Source organism: Salvelinus sp. IW2-2015, linkage group LG19 (assembly GCF_002910315.2).
Source record: "Salvelinus sp. IW2-2015 linkage group LG19, ASM291031v2, whole genome shotgun sequence".
NCBI classification, from domain to species: Eukaryota; Metazoa; Chordata; class Actinopteri; order Salmoniformes; family Salmonidae; genus Salvelinus; species Salvelinus sp. IW2-2015.
Window position 1 is genome coordinate 28,219,024 of NC_036859.1, and position 26,078 is coordinate 28,245,101.

At 42.0% G+C, this 26,078-nt stretch overlaps 1 protein-coding gene across 1 annotated transcript in view; it reads left to right on the forward strand.

The window, feature by feature from the left end:
- Window positions 1-620: 620 nt before the first annotated feature.
- LOC111979791 (protein FAM110B-like) overlaps window positions 621-26,078 on the forward strand; it is a 44,285-nt gene continuing 18,827 nt past the window's right edge. Inside the window, exon 1 of the mRNA XM_024010496.2 lies at window positions 621-736. The gene's annotated coding sequence lies outside the window, so the exon portion shown is untranslated. The remainder of the gene's footprint in view (window positions 737-26,078) is intronic.

The window sequence follows — 26,078 nt, forward strand, 5'->3', positions numbered from 1 at the left end:
CTACTTATAAGTGACCACTTTCATTCTTGCATGAAGAAAAAAAAGAACTTCGAGGCACATGATCATATGTGCTTTTGTTAAAAAGTCATAAGGCGCATCTTTCATTTCAAGGCACAGATTGGTTCATGCTCCCTAATTAATTCAATTAGGCTGATTAAAGTGAGCATGATATGGACAAAATGAATATGTATGTATAAACTAATGTATATGCCAATGCCTGAAGATCACCGGGTTATGGTTAGGGAAATGGTTATCATTAAATGATGTCACAGAAATATCAAAACTGGAACATTTGCTCCGTTATTGCTTTGATGAACGTGTATACCAGCCAGCATGACCCGTCTTCATAAAAAGGACGCGTCTCCTTTAAGAGAAAATGGGGCGCAACATCTACAATGGTAGGGGTGCACAAACCGACTGAGAATGTAAAATAGCATCATATCTCTAGCACCAATTATTTATCGTTAACAATTCATCAACAGTTATGTTATAATAATCAAAAAATATTAACTTAAATCATTATACGAAGATTAATATGCAAGAACATTTGGAATGTGTCCCTTGTCACCCCTTTCACTGGCGCCGTCATTGTCTGGATACGGACTGTAGAGTGCGCTGCAGATTGCGTTGAATTAGCTGTTTGGTGTTGCCCATACAGTTTGGAGGCCATCCCCACACGTTCCGTATAACGGAAAGATACTGCAGCATCCTTTGTTTTCCTTCGCTGGGTATCAAGGTAAGGAATTTACCTATGGTTTACCATATGCTTGTCTAGTAGCCGATATATTCTGCACAGACTGGCGTTGCCATGCATTCTTGACTTCTTTCGTCTGTTTCCCTCAATTCTCCATCACCGTAGGCTGAATGGATTGTTTGAATGATGTCAACTAGCTAGCTAGTTATTAAACACAAAATATGGAATAAAGTCAAGTCTGAATAAAGTCAATTTCAGAATAAATTCGTGAACATGTGCGACGTCGTGTTTCAACCGGCATGCAAGCACCAGGCAACGTTCGTGCGTACTCCACTGTTGTTTTTTTGGCTCACAATGCTCCATACAGGTTGTTGGTGGCTGTAATTTAGTAGCTACACTAGTTCTACAACGTTGCGTCATTACATCAGCCTGAATGAAGCAGCAGGTCACAACGAAACGATGCAACTAAACCTCAATGTTGCTCTTTCTTTTGCGGTTTAACATTCTGTCATTATGATGTTTTGGGTGGCTCGAGCGCTGGGGGATTGCGTAGTCAGCATCGTTATTGTGTGATTGTATGTGGTTATGAGATGGGACATAATTCGAGTAATTGCCCGATAACAAGCAGGGAAACTTGGACTCGTCAGTCCACTGAGAACATGGCATACAGGACAATACAAGACAATCTCTTCTGAGATATTGTGGTGTTTGTCTGTTTTGACTGACATTTTTAGGCAGACACACTGTCTTTATTAAATAAGGGGCAAATTAGTGGAAATGAAGTGCAAGTGTATTGCATTGATTATATAGTAGCATTAGGTCTGTTAGCATCGATTGCCAATAGTTTAAAGCGGCAATCAGCAGTTGAAACATTAACTAAGTGTAGTCCCCGCCCCTGTTTCGGGTAAGGGATGGGGCTGGAGAATTGTAACAACTCTCAAATTCATAGACAGAGCTATGGATGCAAGTACTGACCGTCCATGATATCAACATTATAGTTTTAAYCATGTTTTGAGGCTCCTATATAGTGTTTGTTTACATTTACTTTGTTTACATTTACTTTGTTTACAAACATTGGATTGAAACGAGCTTATATTTTGGGTCTGATGGGGTACAACAGTTGAACTAAGTTGAACTAACTCTGGCTGAATAATTTGATCTACAGTGCCTGGTACACAGCTGCACACAACAGGTTTAGTGTCAAAAGCTAAATATTGGGATTAGAATGTGTATGTGTGTGTTCGTTGGTAGGCTGGCGTGGAAAACGCATTTGGGTATTTTGTATCAGTGTGAACAGATTCTCAGGAAAATACGAGGGAAAAGCATTAGGCTTGTGTAACGGATGTGAAAGGGCTAGCTAGTTAGCGGTGGTGTGCGCTAATAGCGTTTCAATCAGTTACATCACTCGCTTTGAGACCTTGAAGTAGTGGTTCCCCTTGCTCTGCAAGGGCCGCGGACTTTGTGGAGCGATGGGTAACGATGCTTCGTGGGTGACTGTTGTTGATGTGTGCAGAGGGCGCCCGGGTCAGGGCGAGGGGACGCCGTAAAGTTAAACTGTTACATTGATGCTGTTGACCCGGATCACTGGTTGCTGCGGAAAAGGAGGAGGTCGAAAGGGGGGGTGAGTGTAACGGATGTGAAAGGGCTAGCTAGTTAGCGGTGGTGCGCGCTAATAGCGTTTCAATCGTTTACATCACTCGCTTTGAGACCTTGAAGTAGTGGTTCCCCTTGCGGCCTTTGTGGAGCGATGGGTAACGATGCTTCGTGGGTGACTGTTGTTGATGTGTGCAGAGGGTGCCCCGGTCGGGGCGAAGGGACGCCATAAAGTTAAACTGTTACACTTGGATGAATTTAGCAGAAACACTTTATTTGAATGTTCCGTCATACTGCCTGCATAAGTCATAAACATGACTTAGCTTGACATAATACGTTTCCTATTGACAGTATGTGAAGCATGATATGCTTATACCAGGTTTATGACAGAGATCAACAGTGTGAAGCATGCGGTCATAAATGTAATGTCAAGCCCCAAGTCACTTTTATTACACATCAAATGTGTGCATTAAAAGGTAAGCTACCATTTAAAAAAATATGCATTTGGCCCAGGCCTAATAATTTTAAAGGGATACTGCGAGATTCTGTCAATAATCTCTACAGGTATGCTAGCGTAATGCAACTGTATCTGTAGACTTCCAGTCATTGCGCTACTGCTAGTTAGCTTTGGCTCGCAAAACTAACTTCCGTCACACTGCACGCAGAGACATTAAAATGGTATCAGCGAGTTCTTCTGACTGTAGAAAAACGGCTTACTTGCCAGAATCTCACAGTATCCCATTAACCTCACTAGGGTATGTGGGACGGTAGCGTCCCACCTCGTCAACAGCCAGTGAAACTGCAGGGTGCCAAATTCAAAACAACAGATATCCCATAATATAAATTCCTCAAACATACAAGTATTTTACACAATTTTAAAGATACACTTGTTGTAAATCCAGTCAAAGTGTCCGATTTCAAAAAGGTTTTACGACGAAAGCACACCAAACGATTATGTTACGTTAGAGCCAAGTCACAGAAAAAGACAGCCATTTTTCCAGCCAAAGAGAGGAGTAACAAAAAGCAGAAATAGAGATRAAATKAATCACYAACCTTTGATGATCTTCATCAGATGACACTCATAGGACTTCATGTTACACAATACATGTATGTTTTGTTCGGTAAAGTTCATATTTATATCCAAAAATCTGAGTTTAGGCGGGACGCTACTGTCTCACTTGGCAAAAAGACAGAGAAAATGCAGAGCGTCAAATTCAAATGAATTACTATAAAAATTACTATAAAACTCTAACTTTCATTAAATCACACATGAAAGATACCAAATTAAAGCTACACTGGTTGTGAATCCAGCCAACATGTCAGAATTCAAATAGGCTTTTCGGCGAAAGCAAACGATGCTATTATCTGAGGATAGCACCATTGTAAACGAAGAGAGAGAAGCATATTTCATGACTTACCTTTGACGAGCTTCTGTTGTTAGCACTCCAATATGTCCCATAAACATCACAAATGGTCCTTTTGTTCGATTCATTCCGTCGATATATATCCAAAATGTCAATTTATTTGGCGCGTTTGATCCAGAAAAACACCGGTTCCAAATTGTGAAACGTGACTACAAAATATCTCAAAGGTTACCTGTAAACTTTGCCMAAAAATTTCAAACTACTTTTGTAATACAACTTTAGGTATTTTTTTWACGTTTTTTTCATCCAAAATTCAGAATGCTGCCCACAACCCAAGAGAAGTTAAAGCTTGACACTGTTGTGATGCGTATTGCATAACAGCAATAGCCAAACATTTTAGGCAAAAATCCTGACTGTGTGCGTCATAGTTTGCTGACTCGAAACAACATATTATGACACCGTCGACACATTCTGTCCCTGCTGTATAATTGGCCAATTTGAATTCCCTTCTTGATCACATTAATATTAAACACTAAACCTGCCCAGTTGCTCACCAATAAACTCATCCCTTATCTGGCCTGGCCATGCACACCTGGGCTGGCACAGCCAAGACAACAGCAGCTGTTGATTCTAGTGTTCATCACTAAAACTTTTTAGTTGTGAGGAATGCTGAACCTTGAAGAATTGGAGAGAGAGAGAGATGTCTAACATATGGGTCTCACAGACAATGCCAGGTCAGTGTGATACATTATATTAATCTCACTATTCCCAGTTATCTGGAGTAGTAGGCTGTGCTATTATACACTACATGTTTGTTGTCCCTTGCAAAGGGATATCATTTAGGCTAGCCTACACTCTGCTTTGGCAAGCAGCAAGGGATAATGTCAAGAGGAACACAGAAATGCAGTAAATGCTAACTCTAAATTGTATTACCTTCACTAGGGAGTCATTAGCTTCACTCCTGAAAGTGTTATGACTGCTGCTTTTACTGAATGTCCATAGTGCTGCTGCCACTCTATGCCATAAACATTAACCAAAAGTACCCCCTTAACATCTGTCAGGTTTACATTAATAAAACAAAACATGAAGATGATAAGCTAGCCTACAGATTTTCTTGCACAGGGAAAACCAGTAAGTCACTTGAGAATATCACTTGTATGAAAATGTAGGCATGTTCCTAAAAACATTGAGGACATACAGTGCCTTCAGAAAGTATTCATACCCCTTGACTTATTCTACATTTTGTTGTTACCGCCTGAATTCAAAATGGATTAAATWGATTTTTTTCTCACCCGTCTACACACAATACCCCCTAATGACAGTGAAAACATGTTTTTAAAAATGTTAGCAAATTTATTGAAAATGAAATACAGATATCTAATTTACATAAGTATTCACACCCATGAGTCAATACTTTGTAGAAGCACCTTTGGCAGCGATTACAGCATTGAGTCTTTCTGGGTAAGTTTCTAAGAGCCTTGCACACCTGGATTGTACAACATTTGCCCATTATTCTTTTCAAAGTTTTTCAAGCTCTGTCAAATTGGTTGTTGATCATAGCTGGACAACCATTTTCAGGTCTTGCCATAGATTTTCAAGTAGATTTAATTCAAAACTGCAACTCTGCCAGTCAGGAACATTCACTGTCTTCTTGGTAAGCAACTTCAGTRTAGATTTGGCCTTATATTTTAGGTTATTTTAAGGTGAATTAGTCTCCCAGTGTCTGGTGGAAAGCAGACTGAACCAGGTTTTCCTCTAGGATTTTGCCTGTGCTTAGCTTCATTCCAATTTCGTGATATCCAATTGCGATCTTGTCTCATCGCTGCAACTCCCCAACTGGCTCGGAAGAGGCAAAGGACGAGTCATACGTCCTCCGAAACATGACCCGCCAAGCTGCGCTTCTTAACACCCGCCTGCATAAGCCGGAAGCCAGCCGCACCAATGTGTTGGAGGAAACACCATTCAACTGACGACCGGCCCGGCACAAGGAGTCGCTAGAGCGCGTTGAGCCAAGTAAAGCCCCCCCCCCCGGGTCTGGACCAATTGTGCGCCGCCCTATGGTACTTCTGGTCACGATCGAACCCCAGGCTGTTGTGATGCAGTGCCTTAGACCTGCTTTTTTTATCCTAAAAAAACTCCCCAGTCCTTAGTGATTACAAGCATATCCATAACATGATGCAGCCACCACTATCCTTTCAAATATGGAGAGTGGTACTCAGTAATGTGTTGTATTGAATTTGCCCCAAATATAACACTTTGTATTTAGGACAAGAAGTGAATTGCTTTGCCACATGTTTTGCAGTATTACTTTAGTGCCTTGTTGCAAACAGGATGCATGTTTTGGAATATTTTATTCTGTACATGCTTCCTGTAGTGACTGTGTATTGATACACCATCCAAAGTGTAATTAATAACTTCACCACGCTCAAAGGGATATTCAATGTCTGCTTTTATTTTTACCCATCTACCAATAGGTGCCTTTTGCAAGGCATTGGAAAACAGCATTGGTCTTTTTGGTTGAATATGTGTTTTGAAATTCACTGCTTGACTAAGGAACCTTACAGATAATTGTGTGTGTGGGGTACAGAGATGAGTTAGTCAATCGAAAATCATGGTAAACAATTATTACACAGTTATTACACACAGTGACTCCATGCAACTTATTGTGACTTGTTAAGCAATTTTTTACTCCTGAACTTATTTAGGCTTACCATAACAAAGGGGTTAAATACTTAACTTTAGAAGTGAAGCTCTAAGCTGCTGCAAATGCATGACCTGGAACAATCTTCGAATCACATGAGCATCTTTACATCATACACTGAGAATCATCAGACTACTAAAGCAGAGAGTATTAGCCGACGTAAAAGACAAGCATTCCAACGAGGGGCTGTGTGGATCTTACACCTGTGTTTATCAACCTTTTCTGTGCCAGGGACTGGCAAGCTGTGGTTCTCCGCCTTGTAGCTGAGTTTAAAGCTATTCATTGAGAACTAATGAAATAGTGTCAACTCACTATCTGACAGAGCAGAGCAGTTAGCAACATCACATGGACTGGAGCTGATCAACGGAACATAGGGTTGAGAAACCTTATCCTACTCTACACTACTCTGTTCCTCTGATGATGTAGAGGTTAACCCAGGCCCTGCAGCCCCCAGCACCACTCCCATTCCCCAGGCGCTCTCATTTGTTGACTTCTGTAACCGTAAAAGCCTTGGTTTCATGCATGTTAACATTAGAAGCCTCCTCCCTAAGTTTGTTTTATTCACTGCTTCAGCACACTCCGCCAACCCGGATGTCCTATCCGTGTCTGAATCCTGGCTTAGGAAGGACACCAAAAATCCTGAAATTTCCATCCCTAACTATAACATTTTCCCGCCAAGATAGAACTGCCAAAGTGGGCGGAGTTGCAATCTACTGGAGAGATTGACAGAACAATGCAGGCTTACTATCCAGGTCTGTGCCCAAACAATTTGAGCTTCTACTTTTAAAAATCCACCTTTCCAGAAACAAGTCTCTCACTGTTGCCGCTTGTTATAGACCCCCTTCAGCCCCCAGCTGTGCCTTGGACACCATATGTGAATTGATTGCCCCTTATCTATCTTCAGAGTTCGTACTGTCAGGTGACCTAAACTGGGACATGCTTAAAACCCCGGCCGTCCTACAATCTAAGCTAGATGCCCTCAATCTCACACAAATTATCAAGGAACCTACCAGGTACAACCCTAAATCCTTAACCATGGGTATCTCTTAGATATCATCCTGACCAACTTGCCCTCTAAATACACCTCTGCTGTCTTCAACCAGGATCTCAGTGATCACTGCCTCATTGCCTGCGTGCGTAATGGGTCCGTGGTCAAACGACCACCCCTTATCACTGTCAAACGCTCCCTAAAACACTTCAGCGAGCAGGCCTTTCTAATTGACCTGGCCTGGGTATCCTGGAAGGATATTGACCTCATCCCGTCAGTAGAGGATGCCTGATTGCTCTTTAAAAGTGCTTTACTCACCATCTTAAATAAGCATGCCCCGTTCAAAAAATATAGAACTAAGAACAGATATAGCCCTTGGTTCACCCCAGACTTGACTGCCCTTGATCAGCACAAAAACATCCCGTGGCGTTCTGCATTAGCATCGAATAGCCCCCGCGATATACAACTTTTCAGGGACGTTAGGAACCAATATACTCAGTCAGTTAGGAAAGCTAAGGCTAGCTTTTTCAAACAGAAATTTGCATCCTGTAGCACTAATTCCAAAAAGTTTTGGAACACTGTAAAGTCCATGGAGAATAAGAGCACCTCCTCCCAACAGCTCACTGCACTGATGATAGATCTGGATCTGGATCCCTACAAATCAGCTGGGCTAGACAATCTGGACCCTCTCTTTCTAAAATGATCCGGCAAAATTGTTGCAACCCCTATTACTAGCCTGTTCAACCTCTTTCGTATCGTCTGAGATCCCCAAAGATTGGAAAGCTGCCGCGGTCCTCCCCCTCTTCAAAGGGGGAGACACTCTAGACCCAAACTGTTATAGACCTATATCCATCCTGCCCTGCCCTTCTAAAATCTTCGAAAGTCAAGTTAACAAACAGATCACCGACCATTTCTTATCCCACCGTACCTTCTCCACTAAGGTCCTAAACTATATCATAACCGCCATCGATAAAAGACAGTACTGTGCAGCCGTCTTCATCGACCTGGCCAAGGCTTTCGATTCTGTCAATCACCACGTTCTTATCTGCAGACTCAATAGCCTTGGCTTCTCAAATAACTGCCTCGTCTGGTTCACCAACTACTTCCGTGTGTCAAATCGGAGGGCCTGTTGTCCTGACCTCTGGCAGTCTCTATGGGGATGCCACAGGGTTCAATTCTCGGGCCGACTCTTTTCTCTGTATATATCAATGATGTCGCTCTTGCTGCTGGTGATTCTCTGATCCACCTCTACGCATACGACACCATTATGTATACATCTGGCCCTTCTTTGGACACTGTGTTAACAAACCTCCAAACAAGCTTCAATGCCATACAACACTCCTTCCATGGCCTCCAACTGCTTTTAAATGCTAGTAAAACTAAGTGCATGCTCTTTAACCGATTGCTGCCTGCACCCGCCCGCCCGACTAGCATCAATACTCTGGACGGTTCTGACTTAGAATATGTGGACATCTACAAATACAGTACCTAGGTGTCTGGTTAGACTGTGAACTCTCCTTCCAGACTCGCATTAAGCATCTCCAATCCAAAATTAAATCTAGAATCGGCTTCCTATTTCACAACAAAGCCTCGTTCACTCATGCTGCCAAACATACCCTCGTAAAACTGACTATCATACCGATCCTTGACTTCGGCGATGTCATTTACAAAATAGCCTCCAACACTCTACTCAGACTACATCCAGTTTGCTACCACAGTGCCATCCGTTTTGTCACCAAAGCCCCATATACTACCCACCACTGCGACCTGTATGCTCTTGTTCCCTGGCCCTCACTACATATTTGTCGCCAAACCCACCTAGTGGTTAGAGCGTTGGACTAGTAACCGAMAGGTTGCAAGATCGAATCCCCGAGCTGACAAGGTAAAAATCTGTCGTTCTGCTCCTAAACAAGGCAGTTAACCCACTGTTCCTTGGCCGTCACTGAAAATAAGAATTTGTTCTTAACTGACTTGCCTAATTAAATAAAGGTAAAAATAATTAAATTGCCTTACCTCCCTACTCTTCTACATTTACACACATTGTACATAGATTTTTCTATTGTGTTATTGACTGTACGTTTGTTTATCTGTAACTTTGTGTTGTTTTTGTTGCACTGCTTTGCTTTATTTTGGCCAGGTCGCAGTTGTAAATGAGAACTTGTTCTCAACTGGCCTACCTGGTTAAATAAAGGTGAAAAAAATWAAAAAATAACCATTGTTAGCTTACTTTCCCACTTTCATGGTTAGTGTTCTTCCTTGGAAGAGAGAAGCATGTATTTTGGGATGCTGATGTTTTACGTCCAACATTCTGTTTTATTGCTTGGCGTCTTGTTGAACAGTAAGATCTGCTACAGCTGTGAGAGAGTGAGTTTCTGCTGTTTTCCTAAAGGCACGACCAGACAGTCAGGTCTTCTATCCCCCTCGTTCTTCTTGCCGTGCGCAACATGAGGTGCATCGTAATAGTCTAGAAGGGGCTTCCTTTCCCTCTCACTCTCCTCTTCATCTGCACTGATCTGAAAAGAAAGGGTAGGTGGATCGTGAAAGGAAGTCCCTGGATGCCTGCTGGGAATGCATAGTAGCCATCTGATTAATAGACTTGCATGTGGTGGTTTTAGTCATTATAAAACATTTTATTGCAACACAATCACTTGCCAATCAATAAGGGATAGGGTTAACAGTGTATGCTTTGGCTTTATGAAATAGCAGAGGTATATCTACCATGTACATGGTGGTCAATTTAATCTACTTCTGATCTCAGAGGACACAAAGCAACGTATTGTGGCTGTTACAAAGGTTAGTCTGGGTTCATTGAATTACACATCAAACAGCTAGTGATGTGCTATGTTCAGCAGGACCTGTACCACATGTCCTCTCTTCTATAATCTAGGCCGTTCCTTCCTCAGCCCCAGGGCATGATGTGGTGGTCAGCGAGACGTCACACATTTTGATTAGAACATTTTAAGGCTTCATTATTTGGGCCTAAATTGTTGAGTGTGCGGCTGGCTATGTTTGTCTCGAACATTTGGAGTCAAAGAATTGTTGGCAYTGGCAGTGACATTAAATATCATGGTTCCTGGACATAACTATGACTGCATAGCTACTCTTCCTTGGGTCCAGCAAACACTGCTAACCAACAACCTCAGTTTCTGTACTCAAACAATAGTGCACTCTTGTACATGAGTACACTACAGTGTCTGAGGCATGTTAGCATGCAGTCTGAGGAGCAATAGAGAGAGACTGGGTCAGTCAGACAGCGTTCACTGGGACAGCTCCACTGATATGATCCTGGAGGGAGCAGAAAAATGGGGAGAGGGAGAAAGAGGGCAGAGGAAAGAGGGAGGAAGGGAAAAGAGGGGTGTGAGGGGGGATTTAAAGTGGAGCAGTGGAGTTTTACTGAGACTGGTTATAAAGCTGGCACTCAGGAGGGAGGAGGAGGAGAGGTAGAGGAGGGGAAGGAGCGAGTAGAGTACAAAGACTTTTGGGAGTGGGCATTTACTGTAGACAGTAGGAGCCTTGAAGGTTGACCATAGACATCTCTAACTGTAGTGTAGAGAATCATTGTACCATCTAAACCGCTGTGAAATATATTTTCCATGACCAAACATATTGTATTTTCAGCTGTTTGAAGCTGGTGTGCAAAACCGAAAGTAAGATGCAAAAATGAAACTTTAAAACGGGAAGCATAGAAATAGCATACATAACCGATCTACTGCTTCTTAGACTTGCTTTCAATGAGAATGACAATCTATAACTCACATTTCTATTTTGAATTTTGTCTGGTCGCCGAAAAAAGTTACATATTGCAGCTGTAATGCGTTAAAACTAAGCTAGCTGTAATAAAGCCTTGCAGTTGCTGCTGATGCTCGTGAATTTTCTCTGGTGGTTGTACTATACTTTAGTTAATTTACTGTTTACATTGTATGATAGTGGCATTTACTGGCTAGGTTGTATTGTGTCACTGTTATAGGCGTTGTTAAAGTGTGGCTGTAGTCTCAGCCAGGCTAGCTATTTTTATGCCTGGGCTGTTTGAGTTGGCTGGGCTAATTCTGAGATTGCTGTGGTGATGATAACATTGTGGCTCATTAGAATTCTCTGGAAGGTTAGGCTATGTGAAAATGTAGCTGTGCAGTGTCAATTTAGGATTGTGATAATGCGACTGGTAATGTAGTTTATGTCTGCATTTTGTTACAGATACTGTCTCTGTTGTGTCATATCGGAGATTAAAGTGTGGCCATTTTAGTTATGGTTATGTGGCTGTCTTATGTTTCAGTTATGTTAGTGTGTACTACTGAGTCACTTTTGTGATAGTCTGGCCATTTAGGCTAGGTTGTGATATTGTGTTGATGGTTTCATCTTTCGGTTGTGATAGTGTGGCCCTAGTCTCATATTTCTCAGCTCATGTGAATCCTCTGGAGGCAATTTAGACCCATCTGTCTGATTCCTGACACATCAATGGAGAGGAGACGCAGCTGTATCGTGGCCCCTGCAGGCCTTTTCCCGACACTGTGTGTGTGTGTGTGTGTGTGTGTGTGTGTGTGTGTGTGTGTGTGTGTGTGTGTGTGTGTGTGTGTGTGTGTGTGTGTGTGTGTGAACGTGTGTGTGTGTGTTTGTTGTGTCTTTTGCCTCCAGTCAACGGTTGCCCTACCTGCTGCTTGTTTTTTTTTAAGTCGAGTGCATCTGCCTCTGGAGAGACAAGAGAACTAGCTGATCTGATCATGTGCCCTAACACTCACCAGTGTGAGGCCTCCCGGATGGTCATTTGACTCCCAAAACCCCGATACCTCAACCATTCAACACATAACAGGCCAATCAAACACTCCTGAGCCCTGGAAAATAGGCCTACTAATAATTTGCATACTGTACACATTTAGTGTTAAGCCCTGTACAAGAACTCCTTGGCAGACACTGTGTATTTGCGTTTGATTGCGAGGAGAGCTACTTTCAGCGGCATTCAGGATATAGGAACCTCCTTTTTTCTGGGATGTGGGCCTAGGCCCAATGTCTTGTCATTTAAGTTAGTGTACATCTAAGCTACTTGACTTCCTGCCGTGCTGTTATGTGAGGAGGGTGCACATCACGCCCCTTTGTGCACACTGACYGATTCTCAAAGGGCCGAAGCCTTGACAGTGAATCGTCTCGTTTTAGGATTAGATCCAGAGTGACATTTCTGTTCTGCTGGGGTTGTGCTTATGCCTCACCTTTGGTCTGCTTCTGCTTGGCGTTAAGCCTTCCTGTGTCTCAGGCTGTTATGTTGTGGCTTCTAAAGGCCTCTCAGGCAGACCTGTTCATATGCATGTTCAAATGCAAATCTCTATTGTTTTCACCCTCAAAGAAACAACAAACACTGATAGGCCTGGCCTACATAGGGCTGGGCGATTTTGTGTGACATTCATGGCTATATATCATCCTAGATGTTTTGTGTGACATTCATATAACCCAAGTATTGTTATTAGGTTTCTAAATCGTGATCCCATTGAGATTATTAAACCTGTCGCAGTGGTCACCAACCGGGTCAATCGTGATCGGCTAGTTGATCTTCAATGCATTCCTTGTCGATCACCAAACATTTCTGTAGAAAATCCAACGATAAAGGCTTGCGCTCCATTTTGTTATATTCGTGTTGCGATTTTGGCGGTAGGTGCACTTGATTCATAAGCCCTGCGCAGCGGGTACTCAGTGTTCACATTTTTAACCATTTAATTKGTTTCAAAAGATAAACTCTGCCTACCTGGCGGACCGGTGACTAAATCGAGTGCTGCGACTACTGCGCTGGCCAATCGCATAGCTCAAATCACCACGCCCACAGAACTCTCACGACCCACAGCAAAGTTTGATAGGCTACTAGCCTATGTAAGAGCTAATAACTTTTAAAACCATGACCACAGAGAGGCCGTCCAAATTATACAGCAAAGAGCTGCTGTTTTTATGAGTTAGTTCATGTTACATTTTTATTCAGGACTGTCAACACTGTTTTTATTCGACACTATTACAAAACATAAAACGCACTTCTCCTTACTTCCACTAGCGCTGCAATGAATGAGTAGCCAAGTGTAGGCCTATTAAAGGCCCTGCGTTTTATTATTAGTATCTTGTCGTGTCTATTGTAATATTGTGGAATATTTAACTTTCTCATATGAACAACAGGAATTTGTGCATGAGGCAGATGCAATGCGACTCGAGTTTAGTCATCAGGTGGGAGACTGTTCCCCCTCTCTCTAGTCATCAGGTGGGAGACTGTTCCCCCTCTCTCTAGTCATCAGGTGGGCAGACTGTTCCCCCTTCTCTCTAGTCATCGGGTGGGAGACTGTTCCCTCCTTCTCTCTAGTCATCGGGTGGGAGGAGACTGTTCCCCCTCTCTCTAGTCATCGGGTGGGAGGACTGTTCCCCCTCTCTCTAGTCATCGGTGGGAGACTGTTCCCCTCTCTCTAGTCATCGGTGGGAGACTGTTCCCCTCTCTCTAGTCATCGGGTGGGAGACTGTTCCCCTCTCTCTAGTCATCGGGTGGGAGACTGTTCCCCTCTCTCTAGTCATCGGTGGGAGACTGTTCCCCCTCTCTCTAGTCATCGGGTGGGAGACTGTTCCCCCTCTCTCTAGTCATCGGGTGGAGAACTTTTCCTCTCTCTAGTCATCGGGTGGGAGACTGTTCCCCCTCTCTCTAGTCATCGGGGTGGGAGACTGTTCCCCCTCTCTCTAGTCATCGGTGGGAGACTGTTCCCCCTCCTCTAGTCATCGGGTGGAGACTGTTTCCCCCTCTCTCTAGTCATCGGGTGAGGACTGTTTCCCCTCTCCTAAGTCATCGGGTGGGAGACTGTTCCCTCCCTCTCTCTAGTCATCGGGTGGGAGACTGTTCCCCCTCTCTCTAGTCATCGGGTGGGAGACTGTTCCCCCTCTCTCTAGTCATCGGGTGGGAGACTGTGCTTCCTCTCTTTGGTCAGTCTCACCGGAGGAAAGAAAGGAGAGCGCGGACCCTCTTCTGTTCTCTCCCTCTCTCCACTGAGACTAATGCCGCGTTCAAAACAACTGGGAACTCAGAAATCTCAGACTTCAGTGCATTCAAGACAACTGGGAACTACTGGGAAAAACTAGATCCGACTGGGAAACATAGTTTTGAACGGTCATCCAACTCGGGATTCCAAGTCAGAAACTCTGGCATCTTTCTAGACCTCCGACTTTCCAACCTGAAGATCACTGACATCATGATTTTACCTCGAGGCCCCAGTTGTCTTGAAAGCACCGTGACCAAACACACATTTGAATTTATGCTCAGCTGTGCCTTGCAAGTGCAACACCAACAGATCTATTTTGTAATCAAAGCTTGAGTTTGGAAATATAATATGGTCTGAGAAAAACAATATTGGCAGGCCAGACATGTAGCCAATACGCTGTGATAATGTATTAGGCCTACTGCACAAACCTCATTCCTACAAAACTGTTTTTATTAGGTTTGTCAAATCACATTTTATTTGTCACCTGCGCCGAATACAGGTGTAGACCTTAGTGAAATGCTTACTTACAAGCCCTTAACCAACAATGCAGTTAAGAAAAATACCTAAAAAATAAAAGAAACAAAGTAACAAATAATTAAAGAGCAGCAGTAAAATAACAATAGCAATGTTAATGTTACATTTTCTTAGTGGTAGATCTCGGCTTGTTTTTAGACTGCGAAAGTGATCTTACTGCACCAGTAACCGAAAGGTTGTTTGTTCGAATCCCCTAGCCAACTAGGTGAAAAATCTGTCTATGTGCCCTTGAGCAAGGAGCTTAACCCTAATTGCTCCTGTAAATTGCTTTGGATAAGAGCCAATTTTTGCTTGATCCGACACAATTTCATGTGTCCTGAAGGTAGAACTCCGCCTATCCGGCAGGCCCAGAGAGCAAATCAATTGCACTTATAGGCCTACCGCTGGCTAATGGGACAGCTCTGATCACCGTGTCTGTTCTCGTGCCGTAGACTGTAAAACAARGCCTTGAATGCACAGCAAAGTTGATAATGTAAGATTTCAAAACTTTTAAGACAATGACTATAGAGAGACTCAACGAATACAGCAAAGAGCTGCTGTTTTTATGAGTAAGTTCATGCTTAAGTTATTGAGCACTGTCAACACCTTGTTCAACACTTTTTTTTATGAGCCATACAATTTGAGCTCTCTACTTTCACTCACGCTACAACCAGCACTGCAGCTCCAATGAATGAGTATACCAAAGTGTTTTTCGATAAGCTTGCGTTGTTATTATTATTGTCTTGCCTTTTTTTAATATCCAGGAATATTTTACTTTCTCTGGTCATAGGAGTAACAACATTAATTGGTGCATGAGGCAGAAATAATGCAGTGYGACTTGAGTTTCGCCATCAGCTGGAAGACTGTGTCCCATTTTCTCAGTGGAGGAAGGGAGAGAGGAGGGACGGTGAGTCGGGTGAGAGGCAGCCTCACCATCAGCTGGAAGACTGTCTCCTTTTCTCATGAGGAAGGAGAGAGGGGGGACGTGAGTCGTGGAGAGGCAGCCTCACCATCAGCTGGAAGACTGTCTCCTTTTCTCAGTGGAGGAAGGGAGAGAGGAGGGACGGTGAGTCGGGTGAGAGGCAGCCTCACCGCTGCTCCCTCCCTCACCTCAGACTGACCATCAGATGCAGGCCATCAGTCCAGTAAAAAAAGGAAATGAGTATGCTCACTCAGCTGTGCCTCACAAGTAATACAACAAATTATCTATTACCAGTGTGATCATATACCTACAATTTTGAAATATCATTTGAAAATGGTCTGAGAAGAACAACATTGGCAGGGCATTTCAAGCATAGCCAATATGCAGTGATAATGTATTGGGCCTATAGCCTACTGCACAAACAGAACTGTTGTTAATTGGTTAATGTTGCATAGGCTTACGTTTTTTATGTCACGTTTAAAAAAAAATCTGAGCGGTAGATCTCGGCCTGCATTTTGAATTAGAACGTGATCTTGACTCAGGAAAGCTTGGTGACCACTGGTGTAGAGACTTATTTACAGATGGCTGGGCATGCTACCAGAGTCGTGAGATTATTCCAACATCAGGTCGAATGAAGGGGGATTATACGGCAGCACTGCTGTGAGTGTGAACGACCCACCAGAAGTTACTGATGAGACGGACCATATAGTACCCTGCCTGAGCAGATGGTCTCAACCAAAGGTCTCCACAGGAACAGTTGAAGGGTGCCAGGTAACGAGCTGTTCCATATTTCCCAAACACAAACAAGCGGTGCAGAGAGACAGAGAAGAGCTGTGACTGYAGTAGCACTGTGGACGATTGTGACATTGACGGTATTCGGATAAAGTCACTAACTCCTCTCTGCCTGTAAGGGCCAATTGATTTGGGTTTCGATTACAGTACCAGTCAAAAGTTTGACACACCTACTCATTCCAGGTTTTTAATTTAAAAAAAAGTATTTTCTACATTGTAGAATAATAGTGAAGACATCAAAACTATGAAATAACACATATGGAATCATGTAGTAACCAAAAAAGTGTTAAACAAATCAAAATATATTTGAGATTCTTCAAAGTAGCCACCCTTTGCCTTGATGACAGCTTTGCACACTCTTGGCATTCTCTCAACCAGCTTCATGAGGTAGTCACCTGGAATACATTTCAATTGACAGGTGTGCCTTGTTAAAAGTTATTTAGTGGAGTTTGAGCCAATCAGTTGTGTTGTGACAAGGTAGGGGTGGTATCAGTGGTGTAAAGTACTTAAGTAAAAATACTTTAAAGTATTACTTAAGTAGTTTTTTGGGGGTATCTGTACTTTACTTTATTTATATATTTTTGACTTTACTTCACTACATTCGTAAATAAAATAATATACTTTTTACTCCATACATTTTCCCTGACACCCAAAAGTACTTGTTACATTTTGACAGGAAAATGGTCCAATTCACACACTTATTAAGAGAACATCCCTTCTGTTTCTGATCTGAAGAACACACATGCTTCATTTGTAAATTGTCTGAGTGTGCCCCTGGCTATCCGTCAATAAAAAATAAAAATACAAATTGTGCCGTCTGGTTTGCTTAATATAAGGAATTTGAAATGGTTTATATTTTTACCTTTACTTTAGACACTTAAGTACATTTTAGCAATTCCATTTACTTTTGATACTTAAGTATGTTTAAAACCAAATACTTTTAGACTTTTACTCAAGCAGTATTTTACTGGGTGACTTTTACTTGAGGCATTTTCTATTAAGGTATCTTTACTTGTACTTAAGTATGACAATTTAGTACTTTTTCCCACACAAGGTGGTATACAGAAGATAGCCCTATTTGGTAAAAGACCAAGTCTATATTATGGCAAGAACAGCTCAAGTAAGCAAAGAGAAATGACAGTCCATCATTACTTTAAGACATGAAGGTCAGTCAATCTGGAACATTTCTGTCATGTCTCAACTTACTGTTATAGAATAATACACAAGGGGCAATTTCAAAATGTGGTTGTGCATCAGCTGTTTTTCTCTTGTTATGTCWGTCACAGTCACTTAATTATCCCAAGCCAGCTTTTAGACTGGTAAATTAGTCTAGCCAGCTATTTTATTTTTATTTAACCTTTATTTAACTAGGCAMGTCAGTGAAGAACACATTCTTATTTACAATGATGACCAAACCCTCTAACCCGGATGACACTGGACCAATTATGCACCGCCCTATCATGGTCGAATTACCAAATGGGGGGGGCCCCCCCATTGATTTTGTTAGTCAATCTCACTCAGATATTTTTATTTAACCTTTATTTAACTAGGCAAGTCAGTTCATTCTTAAGCCTAGGTGTCCCGCTCGCAATTCAAATAAATAATCATAAAAATTATGGATATTAAACATTTAGGTACATATAAGTGTCTTATATCGGTTGAAAGCTTAAATTCCTGTTAATCTAACTGCACTGACCAATTTACAGTAGCTATTACAGCGAAAGCATGCCATGCGATTGTTTGAGGACGGCGCCCACATCAAAATATTTTTCCACAAGCACAGGTTTCATAAATTCACAAATARCGATTAAATATTCACTTACTTTTTGAAAATCTTTCTCTGATTTGTCATCCAAAGGGTTCCAGCTATAACATGTAGTGTAATTTTGTTAGATAAAATCCTTCTTTATATCCCAAAAAGTCTGTTTAGTTGGCGCCATCAATTTGCGTAATCCACTCGTTCAACATGCAGAGAAAGGAATCCGAAAATCTACCCCTAAAGTCAAAATACGTTTCTATTTACTCCTCAGATACCCTAAAATACCCTAAACTATTATATTTCTTACGGAAAGAAGTATGTTCAATAGGAAACCGATTTTAGCAGGTGCGTCTTGTCTTCATAGCGCTCGCACACATGAATTTCCAAGACTGTGTCCCTGTACGAAAACTGTTATTTGTTATTCGTTTTTGAAGTTACWACCCTGAAACCTTGAACATACACTGCTGACACCCTGTGGAAACCATAGGAATCGCATCCAGGGAGATAATTCTCAGTATGCCCTTATACTGGCCATTCTAAGAGGATGGTCTCTCAAAAGAAACAAAATTCCAGTTGGTTTTTCTTTGGATTTTCTCCTACCATATCTATTGTGTTTATATTCTCCTACAATATTTTTACATTTCTTCAAACTTCTGTGTTTTCTATCCAATGGTACCAATTATATGCATACCCTGGCTTCAGGGCCTGAGCAACAGGCAGTTTACTCTGGGCACGTCATTCAGGCGGCGAATGAGAAAAAAGTGGCCTAGCCTTAAGATGTTTTAAGAACAAATTCTTATTTACAATGACGGCCTACTGGGGAACAGTGGGTTTAACTGCCTTGTTCAGGGGCAGAACGATAGATGTTTACCTTGTCAGCTCAGGGATTTGATCCAGCAACCTTTCGGTTACTGGCCCAACACTCTAACCACTAGGCTACCTCCCTCCCCCAGATTTCACATTAAAAACTGCAAACATTTCTCTCCACCCTATGAAAAAAATGTGTAGAGTTGCAGGAAATTCGCTTTAAAACTGCTAATTCTTCTTTCCGCCCCATGGCAAAATGTGTGGAATTGCAGGAAATTAACTCAAAGCTAAAATGTTTAGCTTGCAAGATGGGGGGGGGAGAAAGAAAATTCACTTGGGACCCCCAAAAGACTAGGGCCCGTTCTGACTATGTGTGGATGTGGGTACGCCGACCGGCGAGCCTCTGCAGCCCCTCATGATGAATTCAGATTTCTTGTGCCCCCCCACCCCCATCAAAGTTCCCATCCCTGAGTTAGAACATCCCTGGCCCAGCCTGCTCCTCCATAAATGTATTTTGTTGACATTTGTTTTGCTGTTGTCCCTCATGGTAAAGTAAAGATACCCAAGGACCATATCAAAGTGTCCCTGCATCCTAAAGCTGGCTCCCTCACTTTCCATCCACAACTGCACCTACTCATATCCAGTAACACATAGACAAAGAAATCCTTTCTAGTGTTGTTATGACAATGATTTGTCATCTCTGCAATACTAACAAGGGACATATAACAGTAATAGGACCAAAAACAGACAAAAACCCACCTTCCATTTACAGGTGTGCATAGTAGTCAATATATTTGACAGAACTGCCCTTAATACAGACAGGTCTTCCTGGGACAAGGATTGGAGTCACTACCATTTTAACTCCTTTCAAAAGATTCTCATAGAAGGAAATGAGCTGTTTCTATTCAGCATCTGAACTGACTTGACCCCAACCCCTGCCGGAGGGTTATTTTGAGGTCACTTCATGACCTAGTACACTACACAGTATCCYTGGTTCACCCATAATGTTTATCTGTGCGGTATAACATCGTAAGCTCTTAAGACCTTTTGGGGCCATGATCCTCTTGGCTCTCTAAGACTTTTAGACTGAGACCACGGCTGTTTCAGAAGGCTCATCATTCTTTATGAGTGTGCGTGAGTTTGTTATTAGCCCCCTCTGATTTGAGCCAAGGTTGTTTTGTTAGCCTATTATTTGTGGATGGGACAACTCTGTCTGATCTTCCTTAGTGAACTCCGTAACCCGCTGTATTGGGACAATAGGCAGTGATTACTGTGCTGTACAGTCGATCTTGGTGAATTAACCTCAGGGCCAGTGAGATCAGTCTAACAGTCTGACAAGGGGATTAAAGGATGACCCAAATCCTCTGCACGGGGGGTGGGGTACTACTGTACCAGGCACTAGACCACGTTTTTTGGTTTTCCACATCTGACTTTTTTGTTTCTCTGATTCAATCACTCCTACATACAGTGGGGAGAACAAGTATTGGATACACTGCCAATTTTGCAGGTTTTCCTACTTACAAAGCATGTAGAGGTCTGTAATTTTTATCATAGGTACACTTCAACTGTGAGAGACGGAATCTAAAACAAAAATCCAGATAATCACATTGTATGATTTTTAAGTAATTCATTTGCATTTTATTGCATGACATAAGTATTTGATACATCAGAAAAGCAGAACTTAATATTTGGTACAGAAACCTTTGTTTGCAATTACAGAGATCATACGTTTCCTGTAGTTCTTGACCAGGTTTGCACACACTGCAGCAGGGATTTTGGCCCACTCCTCCATACAGACCTTCTCCAGATCCTTCAGGTCTCGGGCTGTCGCTGGGCAATAGCGGTTTCAGCTCCCTCCAAAGATTTTCTATTGGGTTCAGGTCTGGAGACTGGCTAGGCCACTCCAGGACCTTGAGATGCTTCTTACGGAGCCACTCCTTAGTTGCCCTGGCCTGTGTGTTTCGGGTCGTTGTCATGCTGGAAGACCCAGCCACGACCCATCTTCAATGCTCTTACTGAGGGAAGGAGGTTGTTGGCCAAGATCTCGCGATACATGGCCCCATCCATCCTCCCCTAAATACGGTGCAGTCGTCCTGTCCCCTTTGCAGAAAAGCATCCCCAAAGAATGATGTTTCCACCTCCATGCTTCACGGTTGGGATGGTGTTCTTGGGGTTGTACTCGTCCTTCTTCTTCCTCCAAACACAGCGAGTGGAGTTTAGACCAAAAAGCTCTATTTTTGTCTCATCAGACCACATAACCTTCTCCCAATCCTCCTTTGGATCATCCAGATGGATGGTGATCACCTGTATCAAATACTTATGTCATGCAATAAAATGCAAATGAATTACTTAAAAATKACTTWAAAATYAATTACTTAAAAATCATACAATGTGATTTTCTGGATTTTTGTTTTAGATTCCGTCTCTCACAGTTGAAGTGTACCTATGATAAAAATTACAGACCTCTACATGCWTTGTAAGTAGGAAAACCTGCAAAATCGGCAGTGAATCAAATTCTCCCCACTGTAGGTCATAACGAGGGCAGTTGTCTCTCAAGTCTACTTTTTTTAGGTGGCATCTACTGGCCCTCAAGTATTTGGTATTCCTGAAGTAAACTGCTGCATAAAAGTAGTTGAAAATAGGAATTGACTGGAGGTCATGCATCTAAATATAACATAAAAAGCCTGTCTTCATTTAATATATACACACACACCGTGCATTCGGAAAGTATTCAGACCCATTCACTTTTTCCACATTTTGTTATGTTACAGCCTTATTCTAAAACGGATTAAATAGTTGTTTACCCTCATCAATCTACACACAATACCTCATAAGAATGGGAGAAACTCTCCAAATTCTGGTGTGCCAAGCTTGTAGCGTCATACCCAAGAGGACTCGAGGCAGTAATCGCTGCCAAAGGTGCTTCAATAAAGTACTGAGTAAAGGGTCTGAATACTTTATGTAAATCTTATGTACATTTTATAAATATGCAAAAAATTCAAAAAATGTTTTTTTGCTTTGTCATTATGGGGTATTGTTCATTTAACAATAAGGCTGTAACATAACAAAATGTGGAAAAAGGGGTCTGAATACTTTCCAAATGCACTGTATATATGCGCCATTTAGCAGATGCTTTTATCCAAAGCAACTTAGTCATGCGTGCATACATTTTAAGTACGGATGGTCCCAGGAATCAAACCCACTATCCTGGCGTTGCAAGCACCATGCTCTACCATCTGAGCTACAGAGGACCAGGAGGGTTTTGCATGGACCTCCCCTTGGATGCAGACTGACTGTCATCCAGACTACTAAGTAGTTTTCCGGCGAATCAAAAGAAGATGATTAGTATTAGGCCTACTCAGGTTGGTGGATTCAGCTCCCCTCAGCCAAATTGGTTTTCTTCTGCATAAAAAACAGAACCTGTCCAAGTTAATACTCACCTAAATAACCAGAACATGTCCAAGTTAATACTCACCTAAATAACCAGGTCCTGTCCAAGTTAATACTCACCTAAATAACCAGAACATGTCCAAGTTAATACTCACCTAAATAACCAGAACATGTCCAAGTTAATACTCACCTAATAACCGAACATGTCCAAGTTAATACTCACCTAAATCACAGAACATGTCCAAGTTAATACTCACTTAAATAACCAGAACATGTCCAAGTTAATACTCACCTAAATAACCAGAACATGTCCAAGTTAATACTCACCTAAATAACCAGAACCTGTCCAAGTTAATACTCACCTAATAACCAGAACCTGTCCAAGTTAATACTCACCTAAATACCAGAACCTGTCCAAGTTAATACTCACCTAAATAACCAGAACCTGTCCAAGTTAATACTCACCTAAATAACCAGAACATGTCCAAGTTAATACTCACCTAATAACCAGTAACCTGTCCAAGTTAATACTCACCTAAATAACCAGGTCCTGTCCAAGTTAATACTCACCTAAATAACCGAACCTGTCCAAGTTAATACTCACCTAAATAACCAGGTCCTGTCCAAGTTAATACTCCTAATAACCAGGTCTGTCTCAAGTTAATGCTCCACTAAATAACCAGAACATGTCCAGATTAATACTCACCTAAATAACCAGAACCGGTTTCAATTAATCCTGTTGAAGTTAATACTTACTTATCATTTTGTTAAACAACACTGTAATGACAAGCTAGGGCCTAATAGTTTTTGAACTTTGGTCGATCTGGTTGTCTCTCAGTCAGTTAGTGTAGTAAGGCTTTAACCAATGTCAGTTAGAAGTAGGATGCAGTTTCTCCTACAGACACTGAGTGTTTACCCCCAAAATGTTTCAGGATAGGATTTAGGGAAGGCCAGCTGCTGCTAGATCTGTGCCTAAGGACAGCTTTTACCCTGAGTGATGGGGTGAAATGGCTCTGAAGGGTAGACCTATTAGCAGCTTTTACCCTGAGTGATGTGTGAAATGGCTTTGAAGGATAGGCCTATTAGCAGGGTCATGTTGTGCAAAAAGTGGATTGCTAAATTTGAAGAAGCAATTAGGCTAGTGAAATCAGGTACACGGTGGCCTGACAGCTTTTTTGAAGTTTCTCATCGACCTCAGTCTTTCTTTTGTTATTTCTGAAATATATTAGCCCACACCAGTTGGTTTCAGATGAACCATCCTTTCTTTGCCAGTATAAATAGAAAGCGTTTTGYATTGTGGTGCTTAGCTGGGTTGGCAACACCATTATCTGGTCTGAGTGTTCTCTAGTCTAGGTGTTAGCGAATTAGGTTGTGTTCCTCAAACTTTACCTGTGGACAGGGTCAAGCTTTGGCCTTTGTAATGTTGTTAAGCCTTCATCATCCCACTTTGGAGAGATCATTACCCTGAGAGCCATTGGCCTAATCTGTGTTGAGGGATGCACTGAGATTATTTCTCTCCTGTGCACGTTTTGCAGAATGTCCAAGTGATCTTATACTTTCCATACTGAAAATACAGAGTAAGTTACTTTTGCTTGTTCTGTATCATTTTCTGTGTTAACTTGGTTAATGATGGAATCCGCAGTAGGGGGAAACAGCGCCACTGTCGCCCATTGTTTTTACTTTGTTGACGAAGCAAAGACAAAGACTGGGAGCGCTGGGGAGCGTCAAGTTTTAAAAAATGCAGTACATATTCTCCTGTTTTATCATGCGTTCAATGATGATCTTGAAGAACGATCTGGCCTTAATGACCATGTATCCTTATCTCCACTGGGCAAAGCCAGAAGAGGACTGGCCACCCCTCAGAGCCTGGTTCCTCTTTAGGTTTCTTCCTAGGTTCTTGTCTTTCWAGGGAGCTTTTCCTAGCCACAGTGCTTCTACATCTGCATTGTTTTAGGCTGAGTTTCTGTATAGCACTTTGTGACATCTGCTGATGTAAAAAGGGCTTTATACATTTTAAAGAAACTGTTTGTTGCAGTAACTTCTTTGTTGTAATATCGCAAACGGACATGTCAGTTTCACCATTAGGGAATCCAGCTTCAAGGTGTGGTTACAAGAGTCTTAGTCTTGCCGTAAGGGTCTTGCCACATGGTTTGGCTAGCAGTACTAGCATTATCATTAGGCAGGATGTAGAGCTGTGATTAAGGCCCCAGGTAGATCACACTGTATTAGGCTAATGGGGTCTGAAAGCAGGTTAGCTCATGTCCTACTCAGTTATTTTCCTATGTGTGGTTATACTGTTAGGGTTGTGAAACGCTCCCATTCTGTACCGTGATTCTGTTTTTCCTGATACCGCAGCTCTGGAAAGTACTTCAACGTTTGGGCTGCCAGGAAGATCTGCTCAAGCAGTAAGTTTGTATGCTAATTTGCTTGTTTCTTGTATCAGGCAAAGTGTTAGGAAAACAACCTGTTAGGGATGTTTATTCTTCCCTAGTAAGATGTGGCACATAGTTTAACAGTGTTGAACGTTTTCATTTTGATACAGGCTAGTAGAGCAGTTGTGACTATTTTGCCCTTTTGACTAGTCTACCTTCCAATACTATCTATTGCTAAGCCCTGTTCAACTTACACAGAAAATCCCTGAATATCGGTTTAAGGTARAATAGCAATTCCTCCAACATTGCAAGAAAGTGCATGAAATTGACAATCATGCAGTCAACTTATTTATTTTACTCCATAGCCTGTTGTTGAATTATGTATCCAAATGTAGTTTGCTGAAGTGAAGTGTTATTTTCTCATACCCTTTCAAYTTCTAGATACCAGTTTGTTTGAATACTGTCTGCCAGTGTCTTGTCTATCTTGATTTCATTGTGGCTTAGTACAACTGTCGAAGGTCAGGAGACATCCCTCTATCCTTTAGTGTCCTTAGAAATAAAAGCAGAAAGTTAAAGAGGTAATACTAGCTAGTGGAATACAGACAAGGCATCGTTGTCCTATTTTATTGCGTAGTGTCTGCGCTGGTTTAGATGATGGATTAATCATCATGCATTTGATTGATCAGACTAAACACATGTTTTATATGAGAAGATAATTGGCCTGCAAGGGCCTCCAGTTGAGGGCAATAATTTAGGCCTACCTCACAAAGATGTGGCTGTATTGGATCTTAATACACATATGGTTMTTTTCCTGTGGTCCTGTAGGTCCTTTGTTGCAAAGAAGGTTACCCAGTACTTTATGCTAATAATGAACCAGCTATGGTTACGATTAGGGAGAGTCTGAGACAGATGTTCTGGGCATACTTGAACCAGTGCAATGACTCAGACTTTTTCATTTGGGTCACTGTGAACAAATATTTTACGTAGACAAATAGCCTACATTCAGTATCTTTCACGATCTCTMTTCCATGCACACACACCACACACCACACACACGCTTAGGAGTGGTGTTACACTAGCATTCACTGCTTCATGAGGTCATGGCAGGCAGACACAGTATCCGTCGCCATTATGTCTGGGCTGGCTAGTCTAAACACACACAGGCTCCCTGTCCACGGGGCTGGATCGAGTTCATTG